Raw genomic sequence first — 12,532 nt, forward strand, 5'->3', positions numbered from 1 at the left:
CAACAAATGTAGCACTCCATCTCATCAAGTAAATAACCATTTATTAATGGTTCCATAGCATTCCGCTCTATTTGCTGTACTATAATTTATTCAACAAACTCAGATGATGGATATTTAGGTCATTACCGTTTCTATCATACGTCATCCTTGAACTAATTGCTCTCAAGAGTATTAATATCCTAGGAAAAGATTTGCTGAGCCAGATGACATGTATATTAAATTTTACTACATGTTTTTATATTAAGTTCTTATTTATATCCTTTGCCATGTCTTTTGGTGGTGGTCTGCTTTTATCAGGAATCATTTTAAACTTCTGTTGCTCCTGATTGCATTTCACAATCAGTCGATCAACTGTCAGGTTAATAGGGAACTCAGAGATTCTCAAATTTGGGGGCATCCTTTATTCTTTAGATCTTAAAGAAGTCTTTCTAAGAGCATCAGACCTCAAGATACTGGCACATGAGAAATCTACATGAAAAGACTACCACAGCAGTGAGGCTCTGTGTGATCGGTGTTCATTGCCATATAATTAAATCTTCCTCAAGACTGTTTTGGTGAAAATGAGTGAGGGAGAAAAGTGCACTTTTTTTTCTTGGCTTCATTATCTTGAACCACATGAGAGAATCTGATTCCAACTTCTGAAGCCAATGACAGCCTTTTGTGTTGAGCACTGTATGGGGGGATCAAAGTCTTGGGTGTAATCTCTTCGTGGGCAACGTGGCTGCATCTTCTTCCTTAGTGCCTGTTGTACCTTTAAACCTTGCCAGACTTAATAAATGAGAGCTGGCAATTAGAAGCCCAACCAAGATCGTATGGATGGCACCTGGCCAGATATATTGGCCCCACTCACAGAGTAGCAGGAAAAGTTTAGAGCAAATTAGGATGTGTTATGCCCTAATGTGTTCAGGACTGCAGGCCAAGTTGGACTGGGCTGAGAATCAGGTCATGGTGCCCACAGTAAAATCAGTAGGAGAAGGAAAAGAAAAAGGGAAAAAGAGAAAATGTGCTGAGTCAGGGGAATAGGGTCTTCAAAATCTCAATCAAAAGACTGATCGTTCTTGACAGTGTTCAGGTGTGGCTGCTGAAGAATGGTACAGATTCTACTGATGGGAACTCAGCAGATACTTGCTTAACATCAACTGCATCTTCTCTCTTCCCAAGCAGACTTCACAAATCTGTGCGTCTTTGTTTTCTTGTGGCCTTCTCTTTCTCTCTCCTTCTTGCTCTTTCTTCCTTCCTTCATTCTTCCTATTCTAGGTGCTGAAAATCTAGTGGCAAATGAGACCTCTATCACTTCTTTTTGTGAATACCTGTTCACATAGATCCTTAACAGTGACTGGACTGGGTGCTACTTAAAAGCAGCTTCATATTTTCAACATATTAAGTATAATTGATGACTGATTTGCTTAGAGTCCTCCAACATCAGTGACTCCTGGACCACATGCATTAAAAACTACCTATTGTACCTGTTACAATGTAGACTTTGTGACCTTGTCCCAGAGCTAGCAAATCAGAATGGGACGAGAGGCTGAGGCCCAGGAATCTGCATTCTAACAAGTCTCCCAAGAGATTTCTACATTCACAATTGTCTGAAATCTCCACTCTAGCCATCATTTACCCTGATGAAGATCAGCAGCTTTCCACTGTAAACCACAGGAAGAACTGTGTCTAGCTCTGAGCAAAGCAGAATGGCTCCCATTCATGGCCAAAGTGAATGTACACCTCCTGTATCTGGCCCTTGCCACTACTCTGGACCTCACAGTCCATATGCCCTATCTTCACCATTGCCTGTGAAGAGACGCTGTCGGCTTTCCACATGCTAAGAGTAGCTGCTGTTGCTCATGGCACTTTTGCAATTGTATCAAAAGAGAAAAACCTGAGAATGATAATGCCATGAGCTCTGCTCCTGGGCTCTAAACAATGATGGGAAACGGTCAGCCTTGCACTCCACCTCTGTAAGGACCAAACACAGACTTTGTGGCTTCTTAGTGAGGTTCCAAGGAGAGCAGGTGACTGGAGAGAGAGAGAGAGAGGGAGAGAGAGAATGTGTGTGTGTGTGTGTGTGTGTATGTGTGTGTGTGTACAGGCCCCATCTGTTTCATGCAATATAGATGGGAATTCTCCTGTGACATAAGCTGTAGCTTGGGCTTTATGGCACGGATTTTCCACTTTAGCTGCTCATTAGACTCACTTGGGCGGTTTTTCAGAAAATCCTTTTGCCCAAGCTGTATCCTGGACCAATTAAGTCAGAATCTCTGGAGATGAGATCTGGCATGGAAGCTGTTTAACAGCTCCACAGCCATTCCCATGTGCAGGTAAGTTGTAAAGCCTCTGCCCAAGGAAAAGTTAATGTGTTAGTTAATCCACAGAAATTAACTTCCTCTCATTGTTATGGTAATCAGGTGGAAGCCAGGACATCTTATGGTGAAGCACCTATTAGCTGAAACATGGCAAAATTCTGACACTGTCGACTGTGGACTAGTGGCTTTTTCACTCCCAGGTAAAGCATCTCACCAGTGGAATTTTAATTCTGTTAGACAACTGGATTTTACTATTGGTACTCTGAACAGCTCATTCTGGAAAAAGCCTTTTGTCAGGTTGCATGAAGCCATTGGGCTGTCAGGCTCCACTCTGCCTGTGGATTCACAGATTTGTGTATGTACAGTCTGTGTGTGCACATATGTGCATTTTCATATACTTTATTTTCTAAGTGCTTGCTTCTGAAGTTGACAGTGATGAGGACAAGGAAGGAGTGATGGAGTGATGGATATATAGTCTTGTCTGTTTCTTTCTGGTTTTTTGGCTGCGCCTGCAACACGTGGAAGTTCCCAGGCCAGGGGTTGAACCTGAGCCACAGCAGTGACAACATCGAATCCTTAACTGCTAGGCTACCAGAGAACTTCCAGTCTTGTCTGTTTCTACTTGCCTTAATAATAATTTTTCAATGACATTTAGTAAGTACTTTTTTGCTAAGTACTATGCAGATATTATCTTGCTGAATTTCAACCACTGTGAGATAGGTGTTATTCTCAACCTATAGATGGGAAAATTGAAGAGCATAGAGATTAAATTTGCCTGAAGTCCATTTGAATCCAAATCTATCTGACTTCAGATAGATCCAGGTTCTTGGCCACCTTACACTGCCTCTTAGCATTTTTGTGTAAAATGTGCTTTTTACCTTAAGGAGTACTGTAAATTATCTTTATTGTTCAGACTCACAATGATAGTTTATAGATCCCTGTAGATGCACAACAATCAAAGTGGCTAAGGCAGTGCTATGCCCAAATTGCATGTGGATGGAGGGAGGGATGGATGAATGGATGGATGGGTGGATGGATGGATGATGGATAAATCAGTGTATGGATGGACAAATAAATTAGTGAAGTATCTGGAGTTCCCACTGTGGCACAGTGGGTTAATGATTTGGCTTGTCTCTGTGGAGGTGCCAGTTTGATCCCTGGCCTAGCACAACAAGCTAAGGATCTGGCGTTGCTACAGCTGTGGCATAGGTGTCAGCTCTAGTGCCGAGGAGGAAGCCAAAAAGAAAAAAAAAATGATGAAGTATCTAATGGTAATGTACAGTATCTTTTTTAATCAGTTAAGCTCTTTGAGGGAAGGATTGTGTATTGTTAGCCATTGACCCACACCTACCATAGTACTTGGCATTCGCCGAGTGTTCATTTAAGAATAGGAAGAAGTAGGTACAGGCCACTGAATCCACAATTATTCTTCTGGTAGGAATTGAAGAAAATAAGTTGTATTTCACTATCTCTGAGGGAGAAGGCCAAATCTCACCTAAATCTAGGAAAAAAATGTGCAAAAGAGGTGGCTGAAAGTTGGCAAATGTAGGGAACTCCTTCAGGTTTTCTCTATAAAATAAGCATCTGTACATGACATTTCCATATGTCTCTCTACATTTAGAAAATGTGAATTTTCAAAGATCTTTTCCACTTTGATTTTATTTCTCAGTGTTCGGGATGCAAACTTTCAGGGTGAGCCCCATGAGGGCTACCAGAAATTGCAGCGTACAGCATCTTCAGGAAGGGAGGTGGGATTCTGTTTAGCCTAGGGACGTTTATGAAATCTGATGAGCACCATACCCCTCAGGGTTGGAAAGTGGACACTTACCTTTTTTGCTCTCCAGGGCCACTTTCAGACTATTTCTTTCCATCCTATACTCTAAGAAAAAAACCCTTCTCTTAGGTTCTCCCTGCTCAGGCTACAGCCTGCCCGCCCACCTTGGAATAATAATCTGCTGCTCACCCCTTTGTTTCCTGCTCACACTGTGAGGGCCTGGCTCACAGCCCTCCTCGCCACGTTGTTCCCACCGTTACCTTCGAAGATCTCATTGTGCAAGGGCACATCGATATCCTTGCATCCTACTTCCTTGACCTCCTGATTCCTGAAGATCTCCTCCATTCCTCCACAGCCACCCATGGGCACACCCTGCTCCTCTTTACCACCAAAAACTCATCACCTCGCAAATCACAACTTTTAACTGCCCTTTTCTCATCCATAACCTCCTCCTTCCAGCTCTCCTGCTTAGGCTCATCGAACTTTACCAATCCTAAGTCCCTTTCATCATACCCTTTGCCCTCCTTCCCCCCACACCAGCTTAGATTCCTGGACCCACTGTTAGAATGATCCTGCAGCAAATGCACTGGTTCACTTGACCTCTTCTTTCACAGCATCTGCCTGCAGGACCCCATCTACCTCCCATGTCAATGTCTGAGCAACTGAATATTGTCATAAAAAAAAATCTCCAATCACTCCAGACTGGTATCACCAAAAGATCTCATTACAGATTTCGGAGGGTGGTCTATGTGGCCCAGCAATCTTACTTTTTGCTTTCTAGAGGACTTAATTCCCACTTTCTGCCACTACTGTTTCTCTGACTCCCTTCCCCCTCACTCTCAGAGGCCCTCCTGTTGTAAACATTGTAGGTTTGCCCTCGTTCACAGAATTCTACTTTTATTTCAGTGACAGGGAATCACATTTGGGCTAAACCAGCAGCTTTTAACCTGTGTTATGTGAACCTTCAGGGGAACACAAAGCCCTTCCAAGGGAATATCATCGCAGATTCTCAGCTATTTTTCATAAATAATGAGATTTATGAAATCTCGGAAATGCCCTAGTGTGCTCAGTTCTTGCCTTCTGTCTCGCAATTACCCTTCTTCAACTGTGCAAAAGAAATTCATATGTTTAAAAAACCTTACTGTGGGGAAATGCACAGCAGTAAAAGTGCTGATATACTAAATCAAGGGCTGTTTCGAAATGTTGATGTCAGAGAAGCTTTCTCTCTCTCTCTCTTTTTTTTTTTTTTTTTTTTTTTTGGTCTTTTTGTCTTTTAAGGGCCGCACCCGCAGCATATGGAAATTCCCAGGCTAGGGGTCGAATCAGAGCTGCAGCTGTCAGCCTATGCCACAGCCACAGCAACACCAGATCCAAGCCACATCTGTGACCTACACCACAGCTCACGGCAATGCCAGATCCTTAACCCACTGTGTGAGGCCAGGGATTAAACCCGTGCCCTCATGGATGCTAGGCAGGTTCGCTAACCACTGAGCCATGACGGGATCTCCCAGAGAAGCTTTCTTTAGTTAAGGCACCATAAGCCCGTAATAGAGATTCATGTCTTTATACCATATTTCCATTAACAGTGAAGCACAGTTTTAGAAATGGGGCATTTGGCCTATATTGGGATGTTTGGAATTAAGATACATTGTTGAGTTTGGCAGTGGGAGTAATGACAATTCTTATTTGACAATGTAGAAAAAATGTTGGAGATGGTGTACCTTATTTTATCCATGGTAAATCTCTGGGATTTCTGTCCATCTTGGAATTCATATATTCAGGACTGTAAAATGCATGCTAGCAAATACCAATCTGCGTCAGAGCTAGTCTCTCTGAATCCTCATCATTCAGAGTAGTAAGGAAAGTGTCAGGTGAATACTTTCCTTTATCCATGTCTCAAAATATGCCTGGCTTTCATCTTTTGTTGTATTTTAAGGAGGAAGAGGTGAAAAGTTCCATGCTGACTTATTACTAAGGTGAATGATACAGTTCAGAGTAAAAAGAACATGGATCAAAGTTCATGTTTTATTTTTTTTTCATTCACAAAGACCTAACATTTACCAAAAGACGATGGGATATTATAAATCTACATTCATTTTTCCTTAAGTGAACATGTCCTACTGGCTGTCAGTAACAAACAGTTCCTGGCTAGTTTATTTATACCTCCCCCCTCCTCTTAGATGTTCTAGACAATCCCAACTGGAGTTTATAGTGAGTTCTACTATGCACTTAACAATTAGTGCTGCAACAGTGCATAACCGCAGGAGGCACCATTCCTAGCCAGTCCTGTTAACCATAATCAGTAATGATCCTTGTGTACACTCACTATCTCATGCCCCTCTTTCTGTCTTACTTTCTGTAACTTTTCACAAAGTACATTCCACTGCCCTCTGAAAAATACAAGTTCTACTTAATAGGCAAGTGTGGGACAATAAGTTCATTAAATGCAACTTAGGATGTAAAGCTGGCTTCATCATTTCAGATGAAAATATTCTTTTTTATTATTTTTTTAGCTTTTTAGGGCCGCAATTGCGGCATATGGAAATTCCCAGGCTAGGGATCGAATCGGAGTTCCAGCTGCCGGCCTACACCACAGCTCACAGCAATGCTGGATACTTAACCCACTGGGCAAGGCGAGGGATCAAACCCGTGTCCTCATGAATATTAGTCTGGCTCAGTACCACTGAGCCACAACAGGAACTTCCCAGATGAAGACATTCAAGTCTAACAATTCTAAGTGATCAGTCCTGGACTTTATAGTAAGGGAGAAAAATGAGCCTTTATTTGTTTAGGCCACTCCGGGCTGTGTGTTCTGTGTCTTGCAGCCAAACCATCCAAAACTGACTCACTTTGCATCATCAGCCAGTAACTCCCCACCATCAATCCCATGGGATTTCCCAGACCTACACACACTCTCTCCCTCCTTTTACCACAATAAAGGAGAATATCCTTCCTCTGACCCGAAGCCGTTCAGCCATCTGTGGTTCTCCTTCCATCCGAGGACTTGGCTCTGGTGGCTGTCCTCTATGTTTTGCATCCCTAGCCTCCGATGCTCCACCCACACCTTATAAACAGCATTCAAACATCCTCAGACCAAAAACAAACAAAAATACTTCCCTTGATGGGAGTTCCCATCTTGGCTCAGTGGTTAACGAATCCAACTAGGAACCATGAGGTTGCCGGTTCGATCCCTGGCCTTGCTCAGTGGGTTAAGGATCCGGCATTGCCGTGAGCTGTGGTATAGGTTGCAGACATGGCTCAGATCCCGCGTTGCTGTGGCTCTGGAGTAGGCTGGTGGCTACAGCTCTGATTGGACCCCTAGCCTGGGAACTTCCATATGCCGCAGGAGTGGCCCAACAAATGGAAAAAAGACAACAAAAAACAAAAACAAACAAAAAAAAACTTCCCTTGAAATACATTTTCTGCCTGTCTTCCTTTTGCTCGTCTCTCCTTCTCAGGCCATGGTACACAAGTTATTGGCACTCGCTAACTCAATTTCTCTCATTTCCTTTCATTCCTCTACCTCACCAATCTAGAAAAACAACTTTTGCTAAGGTCACTGTGACGTTTATGTTACTAAATCTAACAGATGATTCTCAGTCTCATCATATTTAACCTCTTAGCAGCATTTGACACTGTTGATTACTGACCAATTCTTTTTTTTTTTCTTGACACACCGTGGGATGTGGAAGTTCCTGGGCTAGGGTCTGAACCTGTGCAACAGCAGCGACCCAAGCCACTGCAGCGACAATGCCAGAGCCTTAACCCACTGTGCCACTAGGGAACTCCTGGCCACTTCTTAAATCATTCTCTTCATTTGTCTCCTACAAGACCACACACTCCTGGCATATTAAGACCCCTGTGGCCGTGGCTCCACAGACTCCTGTTCTGATTCCTCCTTCTCTAGCTGCTTCTGAATGATGTTGGGCCTCCTCATGACTCCATCCTGGGCTCTCTCCTCTCCTGTGCTCTGCTCTGTCATCCCAAAATGACCTCATCTGTATGGACCGCTGACTCTCAAATATATATCTCCAGTCTGATCTCCTTGCTGAGTTCCAGCTTTGTATAGATAACTGCTGACTTGATTTCTCTACTTGGACAGTTCACAGGGATTTCAGACTTAAGATTTACAAAACCAAACTCTTACTCTTGACTCACTCAAATGTGTTTCTCTTTTGGTCATCTGCATCAATATAGGACACCATCTACTCAGATGTGCTTTCTAGAATACTGGGTGCATCACCCTTGACATAGCCCTTATCTTCAAACTCAACTTTCTCCTTCAGTCCCAAATAAGTCATCCCTGGAGTTCCCATCGTGGCTCAGGGGTAATGAACCTGACTAGTATCCATGAGGACATGGGTTCGACCCCTGGCCTCATTCAGTGGGTTAAGGATCCAGTGTTGCCATGAGCTCTGGTGTAGGTCACAGGCGAGACTTGGATCTTGCATTGCCATTGCTGTGGTGTAGGCCAGTAGCTGTAGCTCTGATTCAATCCCTAGCCTGGGAACCTCCATATGCCATAGGTGCAGCCCTAAAAAGACAAAAAATAAAAAACAAACAAAGAAATAAGGCATCCTCAAGTCCGTAGATGACACTTCTAAAATAGCCTGTGTATCAATCCACTTCTCTCTGCTTCCACTCTAACCAAAATCCAAACCACCAAAGACTTTTGCTGTAGTTTCTTCACTGATTTTCTCTGTCCTTTCTCTAATCCATTCTTCATTCAAGAGCCAGGGCAATGGTTGAAAAGATAAACTTAATCATGCCATTTCCCAACTTAAATCCTTCAATGGCTACCCGCTGCAGTGGATAAAAATCCACTACATTAATATTGCCTTCAAGGCATTGCCTAATTTATCTCCAACTTACCATCCCTGTCTCATCATGCATTTCTGCCCTTGGCTTTGTCCTTGACCCAACCACATTAGCCTCCTCCAATTCCTTGAAGGTGCCAAGTCCTTTGCTTATTCAAGGCCTGCTCAGTGTACAGTCGTCTTTGCCAGGCTTTGTCTTCTAGTCTGAATGTAAATGTCATTTCCTCAGAAAGTCCTTTCCTAATATTGCAATCCAAGTTAAACCCCTGCCATTACTCTATACACAATGTCGATCATTGGCCATATGCATTTTACCACTTTTTGGCCATTTCTAACAGTGTTGCTATGAACATTCTTATATACATGCACACAAGAGTTTCTCTAAGACAGTGTTTTTAAAACTGTGGTGGTTAGTAATAACAATTTTTTTAAAAAAGAAGAAAGAAAACATAAATAGAGAATATAATAGAAAATATTAGAGTACTGCATGTAACAAGAATAAGTTTTATTTTATGAAACTTTGATTTCAGTTGTGTGTGTGTGTATTGGATCATGAGGTAAAATCGATTTATTATGACAGGTCAAAGTCAAAAAAGGTTGGAAAGCCACTACTTCAGGGTGTATTTTTAGGAAGGAATATCTTGGGTCACAGTATTCAGTTGTAGTTTTAAACACAAATATAGGCGATCAAAAGCTCCAATGGGGGAAAATTAGAATAAAATAAATAGTATATTGCACTTTGCCCTTGGTTTACTCATGTTAGTTTCCATAAACTTGGGTTCACATTAACAGTACCTCTTTTTTAAAAAAAGAGGGAAATTCTTAGAGTAAAATATCTTACAAATAGTGCATAAGAAGTAAGTTATTTATGTAGAAATTGGTGTTGTTTAAGCACACAGAGCAGTGACAGGAACCAGGAGGTCTGAAGTTTTAGCATGGATTCTCTTTTCATAACTTTCCATGTCACTGATTTACATTATGTCTAGAAATAAATCCTCCATGTTTATTTAAACACTGAAAGTACAGAACACATTTATTTTATTGTATAAAACTCTACTGGAAAAATCCTGGCTGCCTAGGCTAGTAGTCCTTCATCCATGGACAAAATACCATCTCTGTGTGCTGTTTTCTATTCTCGGTTCCATTTGGTGCCCTGTTGCCCTTTAACCTGCCTTTACCACACAGCAAAGATCTGAAACTGCGCCAGTCCTACAGAGCCAGAGAAGACAGCTGTGTCTGTGTCGGGCTTGAAAGGAACTGAAGGACAAGTTGCCCTGAAGTATCTATCCTTCTGCCTGACTTCCCACCACTAGAGTGACTCGCCTGGTTTTGGCCAGAAGACTCTTGTTAACATCCAAATACTTTATGTAGGAGAAAGTCACATGTTTAAAGCACTAGTTTTACAGGCAGGATCAGGACCTTGAATGAATAGGATGGACATAAGTTAGCTGCCAGGGCTGAAATGGGACGTACCTATGGCCCCTTTAGTGAGGGAGCAACCCGAGTTTCCCACTGGATGTGGAAAAGAGGGGCTGGAGACAAACTCCTCCTGTTTAGCAGTTTTGCCCTGCCTATGAATACCCTCCTCAATGCCGAGGTGACATCCTGGAAGCACCAGCGGTCAGAGCCAACATCTCAGCTCTGATCTGTTCAACCTCATTCACATGCTTGCATCCATTGTGAGGTTTCAGGCATTGGCCCATGCTCACAATCAAAATCAATATTTGCGCTGTAGAAACCAATCAGGTTTTGGATACCCATCTGGTTTACATGTCACCCTTTTATGTCTATTGTAATTATCTTTAGGTCTGGACTGACCCTTCTTTTAGCCAGTTTTGTTTTTTTTTCTGTCAGCTCCGCAGAGATACTCCATTTGAGTGAAACCTGCACGGCCCTGTAGCCTAAGCCAGCAACCAAAAGGGGAATGCCGGATTTCAAAAGCAATAAAAGAAAACAAAACCAGACAGAGAACAGGTCTGTTTTCTAGGACATATCAACCTTACACCACGTTGCCAGAATCACATTTTATTGAAGATGACAAACAGATAAAATCCCGCCATTGCTGATGGAAGACGTCTTTTGGTAAGAATAGCAGTAAAGAGAACTTGGGTCCAGGTTGAGATTTCTGGGCCAAGATTCACTTGCAGGGCGTGAGTTGTGAATGGCCCTGTTGACTCAGTTTCATGAGACTTGATTTGATGTTGCTCCCAGGAGCCCAGGGGCCCTGTGTTTGGAGGCAGGCAAGCGATAGACCCGAGCTCCTTGCCTTCAGAGCCCACAGCCTCTCTTCCCCTTTACTCACTCCCTGAGTAAAGGTTTTGTTTAAACTCATTCACAAAGGGGGCGTAAGTGATTAAATGTGGCTGCTTGTTCAGTTTTGACCCTCTTCCTACTGGAAATTCACAACCCACATTAGCATATTAAGGCATAGAGAAGTCCCACAGAGAAGGAACCCAACTTTGTTTTACCCCAAGTGTTTTACCCAAACTTATTTGACCAATGACCTCTTTATGCCCTCAGAATAACGTACCGTATTCAGGGGTGCTAGCACTGTGACAGACATGTTTCTTTAAGTGAATGCATCTCTCATTCATTCATTCTTTCAACGAGTCGTTATTGAGGCCCAGAGTGTGCCAGGTACCAGAGAGTGAATCAGTCACCTTCATGAAGCTTATATCCTTTCTTCAGTTTTTTGGCCCTACATTTTGTTGTAGAATTTATTATAAGCATTAATAAAATAGGCACGCAAGCAAGGCCGAGCCAGGGCATCCCTGAAAGGTTCTCTTTTGGATGACTGAGGATATCAAGAGGCAGATGCTATTAACCAGATGAATGGGGAGGAGGTATGAAGGGAACAATGTTCTAGAAAGAGGGGACACGGGAACAAATATTAGGTGGCAGGAGAAAGCACAGTGCTATGCAAGGAAGCAGAATGGGAGTTTTTTCTTCCTGGTTGCAGTTGAGGGGGAGAATAGAGCCCGGATCGTGGCAGGAAGTTGGCTGGGATGGGATTTGCTTTGGCCCAAGGCTCCTTGTCAGTGCCCCACCTCAGCTGGGCATTTGCCAGGTCTGGGCCAGAGGCTGTGTTGAGTCCCTGAACAGCAGGCATCAGTGCCCCCATTTTCCAGAGAAGGAAACAAATGTCAGCATGTGACCTTCCCAAGAGCTACTGAGGGACAGAATCAGGATTTATTTATTTATTTACTTTTTAGGGCCACACCTGTGGCATGTGGAAGTTCCCAAGCTAGGAGTTGAATCAGAGCTCTAGCCTCCAGCCTAACTCACAGCCACAGCAACTCTGGATCCGAGCTGCATCTGTGACCTACACCATAGCTCACAGCAACGCTGGATCCTTAACCTACTGAGTGAGGTCAGGGATCGAACCTGCATCCTCATGGATACTAGTCGAGGTTCCTTAGTCACCGAGCCACAGTGGGAACTCCCAGAATCAGGATTTAAACTCAAGGCTGTCTGAGTTCAAAACTTCAAGCCAAACTATCATCCTCTTGAAGACAGCTGTCTGCGCAGAAGGCCTGTGACATCATTCCTTTCCTCCCAGAGCACCTAGTTCCCATAGGCTTCCGCGCCCTGGGGAGGGCACAGTGGAGGATGACAAACACAGATGTCATATTCAGGGCTAG

General features: G+C 43.2%; 1 long non-coding RNA gene across 2 annotated transcripts in view; it reads left to right on the forward strand.

The window, feature by feature from the left end:
* LOC102157689 (uncharacterized) overlaps positions 1–12,532 on the forward strand; it is a 63,210-nt gene that overhangs the window by 26,297 nt on the left and 24,381 nt on the right. Inside the window, exons 4-5 of one of the 2 annotated variants that reach the window (XR_002335512.2) lie at positions 2,403–2,500; positions 10,746–10,855. This is a non-coding gene — a long non-coding RNA (uncharacterized LOC102157689). Of the gene's footprint in view, positions 1–2,402; positions 2,501–10,745; positions 10,974–12,532 lie in introns of those variants that run through there. The other variant, XR_014820275.1, reaches the window with a different exon arrangement.

This window comes from Sus scrofa, chromosome 1, assembly GCF_054392235.1.
Source record: "Sus scrofa isolate SSC_HxYL_T2T_F1_AM1 chromosome 1, Sscrofa_HxYL_maternal_Yorkshire_Landrace_v2.0, whole genome shotgun sequence".
NCBI classification, from domain to species: domain Eukaryota; kingdom Metazoa; phylum Chordata; class Mammalia; order Artiodactyla; family Suidae; genus Sus; species Sus scrofa.